Below are 12,656 nucleotides of genomic sequence, written 5' to 3' on the forward strand. Positions count from 1 at the left end.
ATTCAAAGAAAGGAACTTTTTTTGGATTAGGAAATAGTGCTGGAAACTATTTCACAAGGCCAGGAAAATCAATTACCAATGATATATCAACACCTTCATCGAGCATTGTCTCTCAACTCAAAGGTCAACTTGAATCTACAACTAGTGAGCTCACTGAAACAAACCAAAAACTCTCAGATGCTTTAAACAAGATAGAAGTGCTTGAAAAAGATGAGAAGAGGAACAAGGAAATGATCTTGGAGCTTCAAAAGAAATTCTCTGAATTTTCACAATCTCAAGCTTAGATTATTTCATTTCTGAATAGACTATATTTAGCACCTTCATGTGTTAGGAACTATGTTTTGGTTTTCGTCCTATGCGGTATTTATTTATGTTTTGGATATGGTTACTTTTAGTTGTGAACATGTTGAGAAACTTTGAGTTATTGAATTATTAATTGCGTGTTGAAGAAGCAGGCAGCCTTGTTTGTTTTGTTTGAGCTGCTGTCCAGCTATTCTGTTGCATTTTGTAGGTTGAAGTTGGTCTGGTGGTAGTGCTCCTGTTTTGCAGTTGTTGTTATGATGTTCTGCAGGTTTCTGTTTTGCAGTTGGTGTTAATATGTTCTGCAGGTTCTGACATTCTGGTATGCTTCTATACAACCTTGGTTGTATCAGTGTGTATCACCATTGGTTGGTTTTGTGTTGACTCATTAGCTTGTTTGATGGTGTTTTACATATATTCTTTTGGGCTTGTAACAGGGGGAAGAAAAAGATGTCAAATTCAATCACGTCATCTGCGATTTACATGGATGATACAGAGGTAAGATATGGAACATATCTTTGATTTAATATCTCAATATTTTCTTTTATTTGTTACAACGGAAGGAGTGTTTTTTCTTGATTAATTATCATCATGTCACAAAGAAACTATGGAAATAGCCAAGGTCCAATTCTTGAGTGATATATATTGATGAGCTTTGTACTTAAAAATTTAGTATCTGATTTTATTTAAATTTACCTATTTTATTAGTTAGTTAGTGAGTTCGTGAGTTAGAAATATAGGATTTTGTTTTGATCTGGATTTTTCAAGTAATAGCCATTGATCTGGAAGCATTGATCTGCATAATCTTCACTCATGTTCTTCAACTGGTTGTTGTCTGATAAAGCGTAGTTTGAATATTTGTTGTGGTATAAGTTGAAATTTTAATGTCCTCTTGTTTAGGCTCTTTGTAGTAGCCTATGTTTAACATTTTAAAATTTTGATATGAATTCATTACCGACACTTGGTAGCAAATATGGTAGTTTCCCCTACTTGAGACTTGAGATATACATGTAATTCATTTGGGGCTGTAAAGCCATATCATGTGGTATAAGTCATTTTATTGCTGTAAAGTCATAAAATATTATATCAGTCATTTTATTGTTGTAAAGCCATATTATACAATCCTTGGCAAACTATCTTGTAAAGCCATTCATTTTGTTGCTTTCAACTCCGTGCAGCTTTGGCTTTAGCTGCTGCTCCTGCTGCCTCTCTGATTGACACCGTTTTTATTGGCCACATTGGTATGCCGCACCTTTCTTTTCCTTGTATTCTCTTTCTCTTTAACTATTTACTGCAACATTAATTGCTAATGCATCATACTTTAAACTATACGGAAACCTTTCGATCAATCATACAAATGTTTGGCTCGTTTATTGTGTGTGTAGGCGCGGTGGAACTTGCAGCAGTTGGAGTTTCCATATCTATATTCAACCAAGCATCAAAAATTACTATATACCCACTTGTTAGCATTACAACTTCTTTTGTTGCCGAGGAGGAGACAGTGAGTAAAATGAACGCAGAAGTCAAAGATGCTGAAAATCAACATCAGCAGGAATCTGCTGAAACTGGTAACTCTAAAGAGATGATGTCTCAAGATGATGTACTTGGGAAACTAGAGGAGGGTTCTATCACAAATATTAAGAAAGATGACTCTCTTCTCAGAGAAGGTCCTTGCTACATCAGATATTTAACATTTTATCTTCTACAAACTTTTTTTAACATAATCTTTCCATGATTCTGACATTTTTCAGATTACATGGAAGTCAACAAAAGACAAATAAAGTCTCAATCAGTAGTCCTGAGAAGGTTAAAGTAGGAGGAGACAAGCGGCATATCCCGTCAGCTTCTACTGCACTTGTTCTTGGATTGTTCCTTGGTGTGTGTCAAACCATATTCCTTTTCTTTGGAGCTAAAATGCCTTTAGGAATCATGGGTATAAAACATGTAATAAGTTTCTTTGAGCATCATCTTGTTCAGTATGTTTTCTCACCCATGTATAAACAGTTGCTTAATTAACCCTCATTGATCACTATGATTTTCTGCTGAGTTCTTTCTGTGTTTGGTTATTCTGCAGGACTCCCCGATGCTACAACCAGCTCTTAAGTACTTAACACTAAGATCCTTAGGTGCTCCAGCTGTGCTTCTTTCTTTAGCAATGCAAGGTGTTTTTCGAGGTTTTAAAGATACGACAACTCCCCTTTACGCTACAGGTAAAAAGTCTTATAGTTATAAACATCAATTGCTACTCTTGACAGTAGAAGTATTATGTAATTAATGAAGTAGATTTGAATAAGTACTCTGGCTCTCTTCTATTTACCATTCCGAGTTTTGTTTTACAGTTGCAGCAGATGGTGCAAATATTGTACTGGATGCAGTTCTTATCTTTGCATGTCATTTGGGTGTGAGTGGTGCAGGCGTGCAGCCATTGCTCATGTGCTCTCAAAGTAAGCGCGCTGCAATTGAAAGCATTGGTTATCATACTTAGTCTTGTAACTTTTTTTTGTTAGTCTCAGACATTGTTTCGGTGTTATAGGTACTTAATGTCATTTATACTCTTATGGAGGTTGACGAGGGAAGTTTATTTGTTTCCCCCTGGTCTAAAAGCTCTGGAGTTAGGTCGATTTCTCAAAAATGGTGAGGAATAACTGAATTCAATAATCCGTATTCTTTCTCAAAAATGGTGTGAAGCTCTATGCTAACAGCTTTTAATTTACTCGGTTAGCCAGGAGCCGGGATGCAACTCCATAGACGTCGTAAGCCAAATTAAAGCTGCAGAGAAGTAGGGAATTCATAGTAGCTGTTGAAGACCTTATATGTTTTCATAGCAGTTGAAGACCTTAGTTGAAGACCTTATCTGTTCTGTTTGAGCTCAGGCATTTTTTTTTACCATAGTTGACTATGGTTAACTTTGCTAAGAGTTGTATCACCTTTATGGCTTTCAAAGTGTTGTTCGCTAGGTGTTTGTTTGTTTTCACTTGTACAAACGCCATTTTCTTTGAGTTTAATACAATGATTTTTTTACAACAAAAAATAGAACTCATTGGGTTATATAGAGTAATATATATTGCAAATATTATTATCTTAAAAATTCTTCGTCACCAATAAATTAAGAAGGTGGCTAATTTGCAACCGACTTTTTTAGTTGCCACATAGGAACTAATACATTTAGTACCAATTTAGCGACTAAAATCACTTAGTCACTAAACTACGACGGAATTAGCCAGTACCAATTAGTACCAATTTAGCGACTGCTTAAACGTTTGTTGTTAATTTGTCACTATATGATACAGTTACTAAATTGTCACGAGATCGTTGGTTGTTAATTTGTGACCACGTGATACGGTCACTAAATTGCCGCGAAATTGGTGGTCGTTAATTTGTGACTGCGTAATACGGTCACTATATTGTCACGAAATAACCATCACCAATTAGGTACTAATAAAATGTCAGTTGCTACATAGTAACTAGAAAATCCGGTAACAAAATAGCGATGATTACTAATCAGTCATCAAAAAAGCACAGATTTAGTGGTTACCATTTGGTGACTGATAATATTGTCGGTTGCAAAACTGAGACAGTTAAAATTTTGCGACCAGGTCTTTAGCGACGGATCAAATCAGTCACAAATCCGTCGCTAAAGACGTTTTGCGACTGAATTTTAATGTTTAGCGACTGATTTTTCCGTCACTAAATGTCAGTTTTCTTGTAGTGCATGCATTAAATGAATTTCTCTTGATTTTACATGGGTACTAAGACACGCATGATAATTGAAAATAATAACTTCTCTACTTCTACATGGGTACTAAAACACACATGCAATGCAATGAATAACTTCTCTTGACTTTAGCATGAATGAGACTCTTGCACAATGCATACTACATGCTCGCATAAATAATGACAAACATGCTCTACTAAATGCTTTCATAATAAAAATATGAACCACAAACTTCTCTTGAATCAAGTAACCACCACATTCACATATGACATGGTGCTACATGTTAAAAATAACTTCCTATGCATGATACTACACACTGTACACATATACGTACCTTGAGTACGTTCTCAAAGGTGCCACTTTTCTCAAACCATAAGCCACTCAAAGTTTCTTCCTAAAATAAATAATAAATTAATTATTATTCATGCTTTAATAAATTTCCAGAAACTATTTAGGCCTTTAATGAGACATCAAAACCTTAATTAATCATCTTTTAACCATAATTATATAGCATGTTCAAACCATAGGTCAAACATGAATTTAAACCATTAAAAATCTCAACTTTTAGTGTTAAAATATGCACAATTAAGTTATTTATCAATGATCATGCTAACGGTGCCCCGGCGACGTTAGATAAGAAAAAAAATATGAAATAGAAATGCAACTAAACATGCTTAACTTGACAACTACAATGAACACTAACAACTAATGTTTGACATCCTAAATGCAATGCCTAATTGAAGGAATTATACAATACTCTTGACTTTACTCTTTGACTTTACTCTTGACTTTTTCTCTTGACTTTACTACTACTTGATAAATTATTTTCTTGTTCTTGATGGAATATGAAATTCCAGAAATTGGATTAAGCAATGAACCAGGTTTTGAAGGAAATAATGCCCTTGGTCCAAGTATGCATTTAATTATGAGTCTAATAAATGCGGTTCAGTATTAATTATACAAGTTAATAATTCAGTGAGATCAAGTGAACTGAATGCCTAGCTAGAGGCCGCTTCAGTTCAAGTGGAATTAATAATATTAATCCACAGCTTACTCTTGACTGAACCCGTAGGGTCACACAAATAGTACGTGAACGGATCAAGTATTTAAAGGAATTAAATACTCCATTTATGGATATTCGGAATCGACGGATCTCGGTTCTAGTGGGAGCTGAAATCGTCAAAGGCAGATTATGAATACTCCGCAAACGATGATATTGCTGAAAACGGAAATATGGATCGTATCGGAAATATAAATATTATCCAAGTCATAGATGTGGCCGGAAACGGAAACATGGTACGTATCGGAAAATATTATCGGAAATGGAAATATTGCCGGAATCGGAAATATTGCCGGAAACGGAGATATTGTCAGAATCGGAAATATTATCGGAATCGGAAAATAATTCCGGAATCGGAAATATTAAATATTTGTTCGAAACGGAAATTAATTCCGGAATCGGAAATATTAAATATTGTTCGAATACGAAAATTAACCGGAAGCGCGTCGTACGAAATAAGCATCGGACGACCTTGCTAGACGAAGGCCTAGCACGAAGCCAGGCCCACGCCTAGCAAGCCCAGCGCGCAAAGTATGAGCAGCAAGCACCAAAGGCACACAAGGCCCAGCACAAGGCCAGGCCCAGCGCGCCCATGGCTGCGAGCAAACACGCGGGCTGCGAGCAGCGTGTGGGTTGTGAGCTGCACTGGGCTTCTCCGCGCGCGCGGGCATGGCCTGCTCTCTTGTGGGCCGTGCTCGTGTGTGTGTTGAAGTTTGTGCACACATCGAATCCTTAAGAAATTAGGATTAGATTAAAAGATTAATTTCCTAAAGTTACTAGTTTTAATTAAAGACTAATTCTAATAGAATTGGAATACTTGAAACCTAGTAGATTTCTAATTCCATTATTCCTACACTATAAATATGTGATGGCTTTCACAGTTTATACATACATAAGGACATGCTTAAGTCGTATCACCTAATAAAAAATAACCTAAGTGTTGTGGGATCTTTTACGGTGCTGACGTGTCACGCGTTCCTCGGAGGTATCAAGTATGACCTGGCACGAACTTCTGGAATCCTGCAAAATAAGAATATTCTCGTAGGAATATTCCCTCCGATGCTTAAGTAAGTATAAGCTAGAGAGAGAAGTAATTTATAGAGAGAAGGCAGAGCAATGATAGTTTTGGTTGGTGGGAATGAATTGATTGCCCCTTACCTTGGGATCTGAGCCTTTTATAGGGTTAGGGTTTCTCGGGAAGTGATCCCTCAACCCTATCTGCGGGGTGCGTGCCCCCCTTGGGGATTTGGGACACGTGTCCCTTAGCCGTTAATCATGGGCCTTTTACAAACTGGGCCAGAGACCATGGGCTTCCCCACTTAGGGTCGTGCCGTTATGTTTGTCTGAACACCTAAGGTCCAAGCCTACTTCCTAGGCTTGAACCATGGGTCAGTTAAGCTGGCTTGATAGGATATTATGGCTTCTTTGGGCCTCGTGGTGGAGGCAATTATTAAGCCCACATCACTAAGTCCACTAGCTAGGTAGCAAGGGAAGTCAGGATCGAATCCACATGGAAACAATGTTCTTTCTACTATTAATCAATTAGACTAGACTATTGGGAACAAAAGTTGGTTGATGATTTGTATACTAAGACTACGAACGAATATTAAACGAGTATGAATCAATATATTAAGGAATCTAGGGCATAGGTTCACCAACAAATAACAATCCAAGACAATGAACACTCACGATAATCAACAAGGTAATTAATTAGACTAGCATGCTCTCTCGAATCGATACTAATCATAGACTCGGAATTAACGGGCTCTCGCTACATATTCTTGTTTCTCTTGTGTTTTACTCTTGCTGTTTTTGTGCAGATGTTTTGTAACAGCCCGCTCTTAACGAGCTGCTAAGTAAAATTACTTAATAGCATTAATCAAACTTAGCTCTTAACCAACAAGGAACTAATCCATGAAATTCAATAACTCTTCATATTTAGCTTAAGAATATTCACACAAAAACTATTACAACCTTATATATGAAATTCAGCTAGCATATATCGTTTTTTTGCATTCGCGATCCCTGATTCAACTTCCAGCATTAACTAAACCTGAAAAATCACGAATAGGAATCTTAAGCATACGACAATAATACTCCAAGAGTACGATCTCAGGTTCATAATCCGATCATCAACACCAATTTCATGATACCCATCACTCCTTTGCTTGAACTCCCAATTATACATCCATAGTTCAATCTTCATAATATATGCATGAACTCAACTCTTTAATAAGCTCCATATATTATCTTAACAAGGGTTCTACTTCGCTAATCGAATTAGAGTTGGGAACTCAGAGGAAAGATCAACAACAACAAGGCCGCAACAATAAATTGAGGTATCAACAACAACTTGTAGCCAGCAGCAACGACTGATTTCAGAAGAGCATATCTCCTAAAATACGGCTCCAAATTGAGTGAAGTTTGAGCCTAAATTCATCTACGCAAAGATATCTAAAATTTTTGTTTAGAAACAAGAAGGGAAAAATTAGCGTAAGATCTTCAAAACATCACAAACAGAAGCTAGTTCTGAAAACAACAACTGCAGCAGCAGTGACAAGAAGAGGGCGTATCTCCTACAATACAACTCCAAATTGAGTGATTCTTGAGGCTAAATTGATTAGCTTTTCAAGGGCTACAACTTTCCTAAAGAAACTATTGGAAAAATCCGAACTCGTTTTGTAGAAAACGAACGAAACAGAAGCAGCAGCAGATAATCAAGCTAGAGGAGAGAGATTTTTTTGGGTTGTGAGTGTTTGCACCTAGGAGAAACCATTAAACAAATTTATTTTCTACCTTACTTGCCACTCAATTGTGAAGAATTAACAAGAAAATGACACCAATATTTGTGTGTGGCAACTCCCATGAGTGACACATAGCATGGAAGAGCAAGGCATATGAAATTATTTTATTTTTCTCACCAAGGGCAAAATTGTAATTTTACATTTAAAATAAAAAAAAATATTTTCCTCTCTTACACATTGAAAAGATAAAATACAATAATAATACTCATCTTTTATTAAAACTGTTTTAATCTATTTTAAGATAATAAAATGTAATTAGCCTCTAATTAAAAACACCTGGAAAAAATTGCGCTATTACATACTACCACCCTTAAAAATAAATTTCGTCCTCGAAATTTCAGAATGCAAATTTTAGATCATTTGAAACATATTACTTTGAAATGACATCTTGAAATCACAGTGTAGGAAATAATCTAAGATATCTCGATTCCCTTGACAGATAGGATTCGAATATTAATATTGGATCTTGAGGAACAATGGATGGATTGGAGATTAACGGTACTCAATCCAGTTTAGGAAGAAGGTGACTAGATGGATTGATGATGACAATATATTGAAACTCTTGATCCAATAATAACGAATTTAACTATATGTTTTTCAATGGGCCCAATCTTTGCATTAGAACTCTAATCACCTAAATCAAACGATCTATTCCAAACTCAAATTCTCGTAATTCAAAACAAGCAATGAAATCTAAAATCCTCAACCCATCATCTCCAAATTCATAACCACACTAATATTTATAAATCCAATTTCATTCATCGACACTTCTTCCCACATAATTAAAATGAAGTTTCACTAACTCCCAAAACATATGTTTTAGCTTTCAACCTTCATGTTCGTAAGACATTTTACAAACCAAATATCATCACTTCAAATCTTTCAATTCTAGACTTCTCGGTTTAAGGCATAAAACTTTTAAGCTTTAACATCCCAAACATAACTCACATACTTACGGACTCTTATTCAATCCAATAAACCCACTTCCAACTCATATGCTATGATATGATGATCATAGCAAACCCAAAATCAACCTTGGCTCTGATACCACCTGTAACAGCCCGCTCTTAACGAGCTGCTAAGTAAAATTACTTAATAGCATTAATCAAACTTAGCTCTTAACCAACAAGGAACTAATCCATGAAATTCAATAACTCTTCATATTTAGCTTAAGAATATTCACACAAAAAACTATTACAACCTTATATATGAAATTCAGCTAGCATATATCGTTTTTTTGCATTCGCGATCCCTGATTCAACTTCCAGCATTAACTAAACCTGCAAAATCACGAATAGGAATCTTAAGCATACGACAATAATACTCCAAGAGTACGATCTCGGGTTCATAATCCGATCATCAACACCAATTTCATGATACCCATCACTCCTTTGCTTGAACTCCCAATTATACATCCATAGTTCAATCTTCATAATATATGCATGAACTCAACTCTTTAATAAGCTCCATATATTATCTTAACAAGGGTTCTACTTCGCTAATCGAATCAGAGTTGGGAACTCAGAGGAAAGATCAACAACAACAAGGCCGCAACAATAAATTGAGGTATCAACAACAACTTGTAGCCAGCAGCAGCGACTGATTTCAGAAGAGCATATCTCCTAAAATACGGCTCCAAATTGAGTGAAGTTTGAGCCTAAATTCATCTACGCAAAGATATCTAAAATTTTTGTTTAGAAACAAGAAGGGAAAAATTAGCGTAAGATCTTCAAAACATCACAAACAGAAGCTAGTTCTGAAAACAACAACTGCAGCAGCAGTGACAAGAAGAGGGCGTATCTCCTACAATACAACTCCAAATTGAGTGATTCTTGAGGCTAAATTGATTAGCTTTTCAAGGGCTACAACTTTCCTGAAGAAACTATTGGAAAAATCCGAACTCGTGTTGTAGAAAATGAACGAAACAGAAGCAGCAGCAGATAATCAAGCTAGAGGAGAGAGATTTTTTTGGGTTGTGAGTGTTTGCACCTAGGAGAAACCATTAAACAAATTTATTTTCTACCTTACTTGCCACTCAATTGTGAAGAATTAACAAGAAAATGACATCAATATTTGTGTGTGGCAACTCCCATGAGTGACAAATAGCATGGAAGAGCAAGGCATATGAAATTATTTTATTTTTCTCACCAAGGGAAAAATTGTAATTTTACATTTAAAATAAAAAAAAAAGATTTTCCTCTCTTACACATTGAAAAGATAAAATACAATAATAATAATCATCTTTTATTAAAACTGTTTTAATCTATTTTAAGATAATAAAATGTAATTAGCCTCTAATTAAAAACACCTGGAAAAAATTGCGCAATTACATGTTTATTCTGCTGGACTCGCTGAAGAAGTGGCGCACTGCTTTGGTGCACGAAGAGGCTCGACACCGTCTTCTGGCCAGTCAGTGTGGCGATCAACATTTTGCTGAGCTGGAGAAACTTCGTTTTGACAGGCGGGAGGAGATTGACGTTGTGACCAACTCCCTGGCCTCCCAACGTGCTGAGAACGCGAGTCGTCTCCTGCAAATTGATCAGAACTTTTCTCAAATGGAGGAACTTTCTGAGAAAATTTAGGAGAAGGAAGCTGAGTTTTCTCGTCTTGAGACTCAGTTTAAGGAGTTGGAGGTCCAGCTGGAGGCGACTCGCAAGGAGGTTGCTTCGTCAAAGAGTGTTCTCTACCAGTCGGCCATGTTAGGTGAGAAATCAACCCGAAGGGGCATGGAGCTTCCATGGAATGCCGAATTTGCCAGTGAACGTCCCTTCAGCTGGTTCGAGAAGTTCCTCACCTATCAGATTTAGGTGGAGAAGGCTCAGAAGGAAGGACGCACTCCTCCTGAGTTTGTTCCCAGCGAGGATGATGAATGAGAGCTTCTAGGCGTCTTGTATTTATTTTGAGCTTGTTTTCGTGACGCCTTGCTTAGTGGCACTATGTGCATAATTTTTGTAATTATGATTAATTTTTGGAATGACATGGCGTCTTTTGAACGTTTTATTGCTCTTTAGCTTTTGTCATCTGTTTATTTGTGATTGATTCTACGATTATATATGACGCCTCTAAATTGAGACGTCAGATGCCTGCCTGGTCTTTTTGCCGAGGTCTTTAGCTACTTTATATAGCTATTTTTAGAAATGTGTGACCCCTGTGTTCTAGGTGATCAGCCTAGTGAGGGTGCTAATCTGGGCCACTTCTTAGGCCTTTAGACGACTAGTCTTTATTTCTTGGGAGAACGTTAGTTTGCATTTCTCCAAGGAATTTGGTAACATATTTGTCATAAAGATTTCCCAGCAAGGCCGGCTTGCGGGGAATTTTTCATTTAATGTTTAAAGCATGCTACATGGTGCGTCTAAGTTTTGGACGTCTTTACAAAACATATAATCAAGATAACATAAGTTTTAATCTAGAAAAAGTACTTCTTGAGGTTATCCGCATTCCATGTACGCAAAATCGGACGTCCCTGCATGTCTTGGATCCGGTATGTTCCGTCTCGAACCTCCTCGTAAATCTCATATGGACCTTCCCAAGTAGGAGTGAGTTTCCCCTGTTCATTGGCGCGTCCGACGACTTTCATTTTTCTAAGCACAAAATCTCCGACTTTTAGTATTCTTCTAGAAACCCTTTTGTTGTACTCCCTCGTCATTCGGAGTTTGTATAGCTGCTGTCGTAGAGCCGCGTTTCCTCTTGTTTCTAGTAAGAAATCCAAGGCCGCCTTCATCATTTCCCAATTGGCGTCTTCATTAAACAACATGACGCGCAGAGTTGGTTCACACATTTCAATGGGTAGGACGGCTTCAGCTCCATAAGCTAACAAGAATGGTGTTTCTCCTGTGGAGTTTTTTGCCGTGGTCCGTATAGACCATAAAACATTGGGTAACTCGTCGGCCCATAAGCCCTTCGCCTCATCAAGCTTATTTTTCATCCCTTCAGAGATGATTTTGTTGAATGCTTCTACTTGTCCGTTAGCTTGGGGGCGTCCTACTGATGCAAAACATGCTGTGATACCATGGTCAGCTAATCAATCTTCCAATTTGGGCGTCTTGAATTGTGGCCCGTTGTCAAAGACAATAGACTGAGGCACGCCAAATCTTGTGATGATGTTTTTCCAGATGAATGCTCTCACATCTTGTGCCTTAGTGTTTTTCAAAGCTTCAGCTTCTACCCATTTAGTGAAATAGTCGACGGCAACTATTACGTAACGCAATCCTCCTGCAGGTGCCGTCGTATAGGGACCTAATAAGTGCATCCCCCATTTGGCAAATGGTATAGGGTTGGTTAGGTGAGCAAATCGTTGGCATTTATCACACCGCTTGACCAAGTTGAGAGCGTCTTCTTTGAGAGTGGGCCAATAGTATCCGGTTCTTAGGGCTTTTTCTGCCAGGGCCCTCCCTCCTATGTGAGAGCTGCATAAGCCCTGATGAAGATCTTCCAGTACTTCATGCCCCTTCTCGGGGGTTACGCAGCGAAGAAGAGGCCGTGAGAAGGCTTTCTTGTATAGAGTCCCATTCCATATCTCAAACCAGGTACTTTTTCTTTGTAATCTTTCTGCCTGCCTGGGATCATCAGGGAGTACTCCATTCATTTTGGAATTAACAATGTCGTCCATCCAGGTGGCTGTTCAGTCTAGGATATCTGTCCTCGAGGTGTCAATACTTTTGAGCTGCTTTACTTCCCAAAACACATGACGTGGCGTATCACAAGACGCTGAGCTTGCTAGTTTGGACAGAGCGTCTGCTTTGTTGTTTTCAGACCGGGGTATATGTTGTATTTCAAA

The 12,656-nt window shown here is 37.5% G+C and overlaps 1 pseudogene; it reads left to right on the forward strand.

The window, feature by feature from the left end:
• Nucleotides 1–355: 355 nt before the first annotated feature.
• LOC130467447 (protein DETOXIFICATION 43-like) lies at nucleotides 356–2,945 on the forward strand (annotated as a pseudogene).
• Nucleotides 2,946–12,656: the final 9,711 nt, after the last annotated feature.

This window comes from Spinacia oleracea, chromosome 2 (assembly GCF_020520425.1).
Source record: "Spinacia oleracea cultivar Varoflay chromosome 2, BTI_SOV_V1, whole genome shotgun sequence".
In the NCBI taxonomy this organism is placed as follows: domain Eukaryota; kingdom Viridiplantae; phylum Streptophyta; class Magnoliopsida; order Caryophyllales; family Amaranthaceae; genus Spinacia; species Spinacia oleracea.